At 37.5% G+C, this 9785-nt stretch overlaps 2 pseudogenes; one reads left to right on the forward strand and one right to left on the reverse strand.

The window, feature by feature from the left end:
- Positions 1–234: 234 nt before the first annotated feature.
- On the forward strand, positions 235–7414 carry LOC120190638 (annotated as a pseudogene).
- Positions 7415–8209: 795 nt separating this feature from the next.
- Positions 8210–9785, reverse strand: LOC120190646 (annotated as a pseudogene).

Raw genomic sequence — 9785 nt, forward strand, 5'->3', positions numbered from 1 at the left:
TTAATAGTGATGATGATAATAATGGTACTTATGAATGTTGAGATTTGATATTTAGTTTGAGAATTTTGAAGTATAGTTTGATAAAATTAATGATAATTTTATAACTTTCCAAAGTTAAGTGACCAGAAAAATCATATGAGCATAGTCTAATAGCATCTAGTGTACTTTAACCAAACATTATAGGGCTGGGTCCATAAAAATGATTATTAGTAAATAGATATTCAGTTTCGTCCCCAAAAATGGCTCCGTGGTAGGCCGCCACTGCCCGCTGTATCTGCAACTCTTTTCGCTCCATGTTCGAGGGTTAGAGTTTTTCTTTTCAATTCGGCTTAAAGTCACCATTCCCGGATTTTTAATTATTAAAACAAACACTTCTTGCTCTTTTCTCTTTCTGTAGATAGTTTCACGCTATTTCGATGTTTGTTTCATGCGAATTTACTGCAACAAGAAAAAAATAGATCAATCCAGGAGGTATAAATGCTTTCTTTTTTATTCTTTTTTTATGTGTAGAAGTCTTATTAGTTTTGAATATTTTGTTAATCTGAAGTTTCTGGATGCTTTGGCAGCAATGGCGGAGGATGTTCCGGGCACGCCCGAGTCGAGTGTTGCGGACGCGCCAGTGGAGGATGTTCGAGTCTCATCCTGCTGTCAAGTGGTATGATTTCAAATTAGAGAAGCACATATTACAATGTTTCTACATTTCCCCCCTTAAATTATTTCTTTTCTTTTTTCAGTGGAAAAATAAATATTCGAAGGCAGAAAGGGGACGAGTTTGTCTAAAGCAAGCAGTTCTTATACTGGAAAAAGGATGTGATAATATTCAAGCCCAGAATTTGGCTCTCAAGCAAGGTATAAATAATGCGACTAAATGTAACTTCCCTTTTGTTAATTTCTTTGTGTTTGTTAGGATTGAAACATATGTTGGCCGAAGGGTGTGCGTTCATACATTTAGGGTAGTCCTTTATATTGGTTTTTATAACAAGAGATTAGATGTTCAATTTGAATTGTCCTGCAATATTTGTTCTAATTCGTAGCTTTACACTTTCAGCATATAAAGAAGAGCAGGCACGAACTAAGGTAGAAAAAGAGGGCAGAGAAAAAGAACTGGCTTTAAGAGTTTCATTAGAGAATGAAATATCTGTCCTGAAGTCTGAGATATCCAATTTAAAGCAAAAAGGACTTTCGGTCTGTGATGATAAAATTGAAGAAATAAAGCTTCTTAAAGCTTGTCTTTCTGAAAGGGATAGGGAAATAAGCTGGCTCAAGGAGCTTGTTGAGAAAGAGAAGAAGAGGGCTGATTTGGAGAAGAAAAATTGCATCAGCACATGCTACAACTGAGAAAGGTAAGGCTGGTGAAGAAGATGGGCTAAAGCAGTTGGAGGCACCAACGAAAGAGGTTAGTGAAGCAAAATCCAAGTTGGCTTCAGAGAAGTCAAAGCTGGATGAGGAAACTAAGAAGCTAGAAGAAGAGAAAAAGAAGGCAGATGAAGAAAGAAAACTTGTCGATTTAGAAATGGCTAAAGCAAGGGAGTTGAGAAAAATTGTAGAAGAAACTAAGAAAAAGGCTGTTGATGATAGAAAATGTGCTGATTCGGAGATGGCTAAAGCAGAGAAGCAGAGGAAGGTTGCTAAAGAAACTAAGAAGAAGGCCGCTGAAGAAAGAAAACGTGCTGATTTAGAGATGGCTGAAGCAGCGGAACAAAGGAAGATTGCTGAAGAAAACGTGAAGAAGGCTGTTGAAGTAAGAAAACAAGCTGAGTTTGAGATGGCTAAGGCAGAGGAGCAAAGGAAGATTGCAGAAGAAACTAAGAAAAAGGCTGTTGACAAAAGGAAATGTGCCGATTCGGAGATGGCTAAAGCAGAGAAGCAGGGGAAGGTTGCTAAAGAAACTAAGAAGAAGGCTGTTGAAGAAAGCAAACATGCTGATTTAAAGATGGATGAAGCAGCGGAGCAAACTAAGATTGCTGAAGAAGACATGAAGAAGGCTGTTGAAGTAAGAAAACAAGCTGAGCTTGCGATGGCTAAGGCAGAGGAGCAAAGGAGGATTGCAGAAGAAACTAAGAAAGCTGTTGAAGAGGCCAAAGTAGAGGAACAAAGGAAGGTTGTGGAAGCAACTAAGAGGAAAGCTGTCGAAGAGAAGCTGCACAATAAAAATTTGACCAAAGAAAAGACAGCACAATTCAAGGTGCTGAAGGAAGATGCTGAGAAGTCCAGGGTAGTTTCTCGGTATCTGCAGTTGGATGATACTGAGAAAGAGAAGTCTACTAGTGAGAGAAAACAAGCAGATTCAAAGAGGAGGAAAGCAGAAAAGAAAAGAAAGTTTGTGGAAGAGAATACAAAGAAGACTATGAAAGGAGAACACTGTGTTGATCATTTATCAAAGCTGTTAGACGATGCTAACCTGAAAATTAATGAATTGCAGAAGCAGATATATAAACTTTCATCCAATAGAAAAACAGTTGGTGCATTGGTTGTTTCATCTAACAATGGAATTAGTGCTGATGTAGCAGAAGTAAAGCTTTTGAAAAAACAACTGAAGTTTGAGAAGGAAAGAGTAAAGCATGCAAAAGATGTGGCTAGGTTGGAAAGAAATCATAGTAGTCTTCTGCAACAAGAATTAGGTTGCATGAAGCTCGAGTTAATTAAACTTCTCTACCGTTTGGATGCACTGGATAATTATTTCTCAGTTCCAGCTGAAGGTATATATGACATGGAAAAGGTTAGTTTCTCAGTTACTATTCATATCTCTGGTATCCCTTTTTTCTTGCATTTTAGATCCTTTTTCCCCGCAAAATTTGATTGTTTTCCTGATTGATGATGTAGTGTCATAATTCGTTTTATGAAAAATAGCATACAGGTTTTGGCGTTTGATACACTATACATTGCTACTGGTTGATTTTTCTCAGACTGAAGGTTACCTGATAGTTCTTTAGTATTATTGAATTGGTGGGTAGAGTGTTAGTCTACTTTCTATTCTACTTCAATTTGTGGGAAGTTGTAATTTATATGGATATCACTGATTTTATTTATGATTCACTGGAATACTAATAGGCTCTTAGCAATTAACTTCTCCAGCTTGGAGAAGACTAAAAGAAAGGAAAATAGAACATTCGCAAAGAAAGGATAGGAGAAAGAGTGATGGGGTTGCGGGGTGGGGGAGAGAGATTACACCCTTAGAAGCATTCCTTTTCTTTTTATTTAATCAAACGTATATCCTATGATTTTGCAGAATCTGTACCTTTCTATAATTTTAACAAAAGAATTTAAATATAGTATTATGGCATTCTTTTTTGTTTAGGCCAATTTGCAATTTTAATGTAGTATTATGGCATTCTGTATTTTTATTTTCTTCTATTTCTGCCTGTGATTCTGATCATGGTTGTACATGGGATTGTTTGATATGCTTTGCAGGCTGGAGACTCTGCAAGTATTCGATGGAAAAAGCTGAAAAACAATTTGCGCGGTTTAACATCATGTCAAACATGCCTTCAAACTAAAAATCAATTTCTGAAGACTAGGTACATGGATACAATTGCTTCCAGCCCTCCTGGGGAAACATTTTGACATGATGAGTGTTTGCTTCCTATACAGGAAGGGAACTGTTGTGAATCTATCACAGGTATCAATTCTAATTTGGAGCCTCTAGTTGGAAGCTCTAATAAAAGAATGTTACAGAGTTCTGCGATAAATTCCTGTACAGCATCTTTTTCTGATAGACAGTTGGTGGGCTCACGGGAAAGGGGTGTTCCTTCTGTTACCACATGAGCAACACTGGCTGAAGAGAACTTAAATTTACAACCAACTATTACAAGTATGTCTGGTGAAGTCACAAAAACTAAGTGTAATGAAAATCCTGCTGTGGTTGATGAAAATAGTGTTAAAAGTCCTCCTCTAGGAAGAGTTAAGGGCCGTGTTAGGAAAAGAAATATGATACTTGATACTGTGGAATGTATTGAAACTTTATGCTGTGAGAGAAAAAAGCTGCATCTACAGCTTGGGGACAAACTTTCTGTTTTGCAATGTATGGTACAAATGGATAAACCCAGTGAAGAAGCAAAACCAGCAACACCTAAGATGCAGGATGCATATTCTGCACATGATAGATCCCATAAGAGGAGGAAAACATCGGATGAAAAGACACTAGCTATGGGGAAATCTTGTGATGGTGTGCAGATGAAGCAGATGAAAGGTTGCTCTGATCATTTGTGCAACCCTGATACAACTGACCCTAAAACTATGGTTGGTTTTGAGGTGGTAGTCAGCAAAAACTATATGAAATTACTGGATTTGGATGATGCTGCAGAGGAGGAATGTTATAGGATGGCAGTAGAAAGGCCTGTGTCCCCTACACTTCCTGAAACGGAATCTCCCTGTATCAAATCAGTTTATGTGGATGAATTTAGACCATTACAGGATGAGATTTCTGAAAGATTCCCTCATGAAAATGAAAATCTTGCATCTTCTGACAAGTTTGATGTTATGAATGTGAACAGTTCCAATCAGTTGCAATGTGATAGGGTGGACACTTCTCCTCAAGTACAAAATGAGAATGACACTTTTGGTTCCGTTGACATTCTAAAGTGTAATGAGAATGATTTTTGCAGTACTTTGCCAGCAGAAAGAGCCTTTTTAAAGCACTCCCATAACTCTCGAGTGGATGTGGAGATGTTAGTTGCTCCTAGTTCTGGGAATGGAATGGTGAACATTCCATCTGGAACTACAAGTGACATTGGATCCACCAGTGAATGTATTCCGAAATTCTGTGTTATGTTCTCTAACATCAAGGATGATAGCAGTGTCTCTAGAATTTGTTGTGCCACTAAAACTTGTATGGTTCAATGCAATTTGCTGGCTCATACGGAGTTTGTTGTGCATAGAATTTCACATTCTCTTAAACTGGAAAAGCAGCTTTTACCGAAGTAAGTGTTTTATTGTCAAAAGATATGCTATAATGTTTGCTGTTGAAGGCTGTCTATGAGTTCTTTACCTTTTGCTTAGTTTATTGAGATGCCTGCTTAGATTCCCAGAACTGTCAAGTAATTGATGAGAAGATGTATAGTCTCATGGCTCTTTTTTATTGGTTGCAGGGAGAAGGTTTGTGTATTTTTTTCATTGGTTCTTCTCAACTTCTGTACAGCTACATCCAAGAACTGCTCTATGCTTGGGGATTTCAGGCTCTGTTTTAATTTGTTTGTCGAACACATAAATGAGGTGCCTTCAAAACTGTTATCTGTGTCTTGATTGTTGTTGGATTTATTGTATCTAATATTGGTTCTTATAATTTCTTATTTGGTTTTTTCAGCTTAGGCTTTATTTAACTGATCTTTTTGCACAGTGATGTCTGATGCTGAGGCAAGAAGTGTAGTGGCTGAATGTTTGGATGAATTGCTTAGTTTAATTCAGGATTTTCTTATAGAGGGGGGAGTTATGTTGTATGCTGATCTGTCTTCACAGACTTCTGTTGAATGTGATTCAAGAAGACATGTCTTTATTGATGGTTCAGATGTAGTATTTACACATGAAGCTGCTTCAGCTGATCTATTGGTGGCCAGTAGCATTATATTGGGTTCGATTTGTGGAGCTTCTGACCATACTGGCTTTCTATGTGAAGCTGCATATAACATTTTGCGGATGCACAGATATGATACCTCGGTGGTTCTGGTTGTTCTTCATGTGTTTGCTTATGTGGGTGGCGATAAGATGTTTACCTTAAGAGATTATAGTTCAACAATGACTGTATTGAAATCTATCGTTGTGTTTCTTGAAACTGAATGTGCACCGGTGGCTATAAGGACTCATTCGTTGGTGGGTGATGTTCTACCTCAGTTCCATGCGTGTGTTGGCTGCCCGTTTTCTAAGGACACCCTATCTGTAGATAATGTTGTCTCATTACTCTTTACAAAGTTTCAGAATTATACCCAGTCGGGAATCATGCATCAAAATCTGACAGCAGATTCAAGTTTCATGTCCATTGAGGATATGGATGTATACTGTTGTTTAGATAAGTGCAGTTTGGCTAGTAAACAGTCAGGATCAGTTGTTAATGAACTGTGTGCGACATTGTTGATGTCTTATCATTGATGGAGCTGCTTGCATGCAATATGGTATTTACTTTATTTATGTTTGTTTTTTACTCTCTCTCTCTTTAAGCTGCTTTTAGTGAAACTATTTTTAACCTTTTTCTCCATTATATAAAATTCGGAGACGAAAATTAGCAAAATGGAAATGTTTGGTTACGAATTCCCCTGGCTGAACAAAAATTTTGTACTTCTATATTAATTTTTTTTAAAAGCCTTAATGATAAATCATAAACGATGTTTAGAAGATTTTAAAGGACTTTTTAAATAAGAGCTCGTACTGAGATTTTTAACCAACTTTTCATGTTTTGATGGAAACAGAGCTGGAACTGGACATGCAAGAAAATCATTGGCCAGTTGTGGAGTATGTTGGAGTCATCTGCTCATGAGAACCTCACTGTTGCCATTATTATTATTATTCTTGGTCAGCTTGGAAGGTATTCTTGCATTAAATTTTGAGTTTATATATTTTCCTGCTTTCAGGCCTATTTTTTTTTTTTTGATAGAAGCTTTCAGGCCTATTTGTATGTTGATTGAAACTCGATGTAGGAAAAGGGAATTACTCTAATTTAGCTTTTAGGTGGATAATTGGACTTTTAAAAGTTTGAGACAATTGCCACAGGTAAGAAAGGAACATTGGAAAATAGTACATAAAAGCATGTGCTTTTTGTGCTGTGTAGTTCTTTTCCCTTGGGAAGGGGGAGCATGTCTGTTTTTAAGCTGTGAAAATTCGTATTACATACAAAATTCCCTTGTAACTTACACATTCAATTGATGTCTGTTTTTAAGGATCGGAGTCGATGCTGTTGGATATGAAGATAAAGAGGTTGAAAACTTGAGAGCAAAGCTGCATGCTTTCCTGTTGCAGGAGACTACTATTAATGCTGGTCTTCCCATCCAGCTCGCCACTGTTACTGCTTTGCTTGGGCTTGTACCCATCGACTTTGAGAATGTTGAGCTTGCAGTCATGTCAGGTCAGTTTGTTCCTGCAGATGTTTTAAGAAAATGGTTTCCTTTGTTGACAGAAGAACAGCGAGCAACATCGATTAGGCTTTTCAAGTCTATTGACCGAAACAGTTGCATCATGTTAAATTCGATATGGAGCAAGCTGTGATAGTTTGGAAATCGGGACACATTTTTGGTAAAATATATCATTTTTTTTGCATAAATCAATAGTTACTCATGACCAGTACATTTTTGGGGACATAGGACCCTTTTTGTTTCGGTTTCATGTTCTGTCTCTGCCTGTACATACCAACTTTTTCTTTTTTGTTTAAACATTTTGATTTGCTCAAAGAAATTATGAAAAATCAACTTGAAGGCCTCCTTTTTGTTCATTATGATTTCTTGTTTGGTAGTTCTACCATGATTAGGGGTAGGGGTGTAAATGAATTGGGCTTTAAGACTTTGAATTCGTTGATTTATTTTTGAAAGTGTTCATGTTCCGTTTGTGTTCATTTAAATTTTTAATATCATGTTTGTATTCATTTGTTTAATTTTAAAGGTGTTTGTGCTTAATTCCTGAACACTTTTGTTTATATTTGTATTCATTTATTTTTATCATTACACAACTCTCTTCTTATAACTTTAATTTGCAAATTAAAGAAAATGGTGAAATTATGCCACTAGTCATGAAGCACTTTAGACTTCACGGTTTGGACTTCAAAGTTTACATTATTTTCAATTTAGTCCCTATTTTCAACAATATTTAAAATGTAAAAAATATAAAAGAAAAAGGACAAATAGTTAAACGAGCTTATAAACGAGTTGATAAATAAGTTTGTTTGTGAACTTAAACGAATTGATCATGGCTTTGTTCTTGTTCGATCGTTTTTTAATTAACGTAAAATTTTGTTCATATTTGTTTATTTAGATTAATAATTGAATATTATACAAACAATTTACGAATAAATCACTTAGCGTTTTGTTTAATTATGATTTTGTTCAATTTAAATTTAAGTAAAATTAGGCTTTTGCCCCCTCTAATTTTTTAGATTAAATGTATAATAAATTCTTATTATTTCGAGCTTAAGTATTTTGTTCCTCCTAATATTTTATCATGATCATAATTTTTATTGAAAATAACAGGTATGAACAAAGCCATGATGAAATATTAACTGAAATAACAATGATTAGCTATTCCTTGATAAGCATCTACCTTCAACCGGAAGTGGTGGGATACTTTGTTCATGCCTGAAGAAATTATGTGGGTCGACTTTGGTCTTCACCTTCACCAACCTGTTGAAATTATCCCTAAAGTATCTGACACCCCAAGCACTGGCTTCAATGAAACTTGTGCTTCCATTCTTGTTGATCCCCAAATCAAGGTCCCTGTAGTTCACATATGCAGTCCTCGGAAACATTGAAACATAAGGTGCCAAGTAACGATACCTCCGGCGAATCAAATCTATGTGCTTGGCCGCATTTTTATCATCCCCGTCTAGCCATGCAGTCAAGTGCTGGATCATGAATTTGTTGCCTTTGCGGTGCGGGAACGGGATTTCAGATTCCGATATCCTCTCCATCATCCCTCCGTACGGGTTCCATATCATCAGTAGGATGTTTTCCTCCATTAGTGTTTTCCATAGCCCTTACAATGCTGTTTCTGGTATACTTGTTTTCACGAAATCTGAATTGGCTTTAAAATAGGCCTTGGATGTGGACTTACCCTGGAGAAGATTCTCCGATGGGGTGTTGCTCGGGCATCCGGCAATGTAAAGCACCGATTTGATCCAGCTGGTTTCGATTCAGTCTTTTCGGTTTAGTTCCAATTCAGGGAAGCTTTTTTCCATTATCTGTAGGAGCCTATCAGCACTACCAAGGAATACAGAGTTGTATAATGTTGTCACTGTTTTTTCACCATTGTTTGTTGCCGTTTGAATGATGACCCTACTGAAAAGATCCTCATCGAGGTTATCGGCGACCTCTTGCCATCGGTGGAGGATCTTGGTACCATTCTGCTCTAGGGACTTTGTGACAGTGAAGACTGTCACGGTAGCCGGGACCGGAACAAGTTTTATCTTCCATTGAAGGATAATGCCAAAGCTTGCACCTCCAACACCTCGGATATCCCAAAAAAGATCTTCTCCCATGACTGCACGGTCGAGGACTCGTCCGTTAGCATCGACAATTCGAGCACCACCTGTGATGTGCCCACCAACACCTAAGCTAGTACATAGCCCTGCAGGGAACGCGTGAATCTTTCTTTTTTCATAAATACTATAGTAAACTTCACCAATAGTTGCACCAGCTTCAATCCAAGCACTGTTATCCTCGATGTCGACTTTCACCGATCGGAGCTTTGAAAGGTCGACCATAATAAAAGGTGATTCAATTTCATACATAAGATAGCCCTTCGTAATCATGGTCTCCACTGCGTACTCTGAGGTGGATATTAAGCTGCTTGGAACAAATGACGGCAGCTTGGACATATGATTCGTGCAACGGCATGTCAATGAACTCGGGTTTCGGCATCGAAGGCATCAAGTACCGGAGGTTCTGTGCCGTGGATTGCAAGACAGTGGAGAATGAAGCATTGTTTGGGGTGAAAAATGCAGTGGATAGGGGTAAGGCGACCTCAGAAATGGCGTTGAAGCATCGTATGAAATCATCTTGAATGGTATGTGATGTGAAGGTTTTAGCTGCTGATAGTTGAAGGAATAAAAGTAATGAAATAAAGGGAAACGCCATTGTTGCTGTTTGCTAATG

The sequence above is a fragment of the Hibiscus syriacus genome, unplaced genomic scaffold, assembly GCF_006381635.1.
Source record: "Hibiscus syriacus cultivar Baekdansim isolate YM2019G1 unplaced genomic scaffold, ASM638163v2 tig00004111_pilon, whole genome shotgun sequence".
Lineage (NCBI taxonomy): Eukaryota > Viridiplantae > Streptophyta > Magnoliopsida > Malvales > Malvaceae > Hibiscus > Hibiscus syriacus.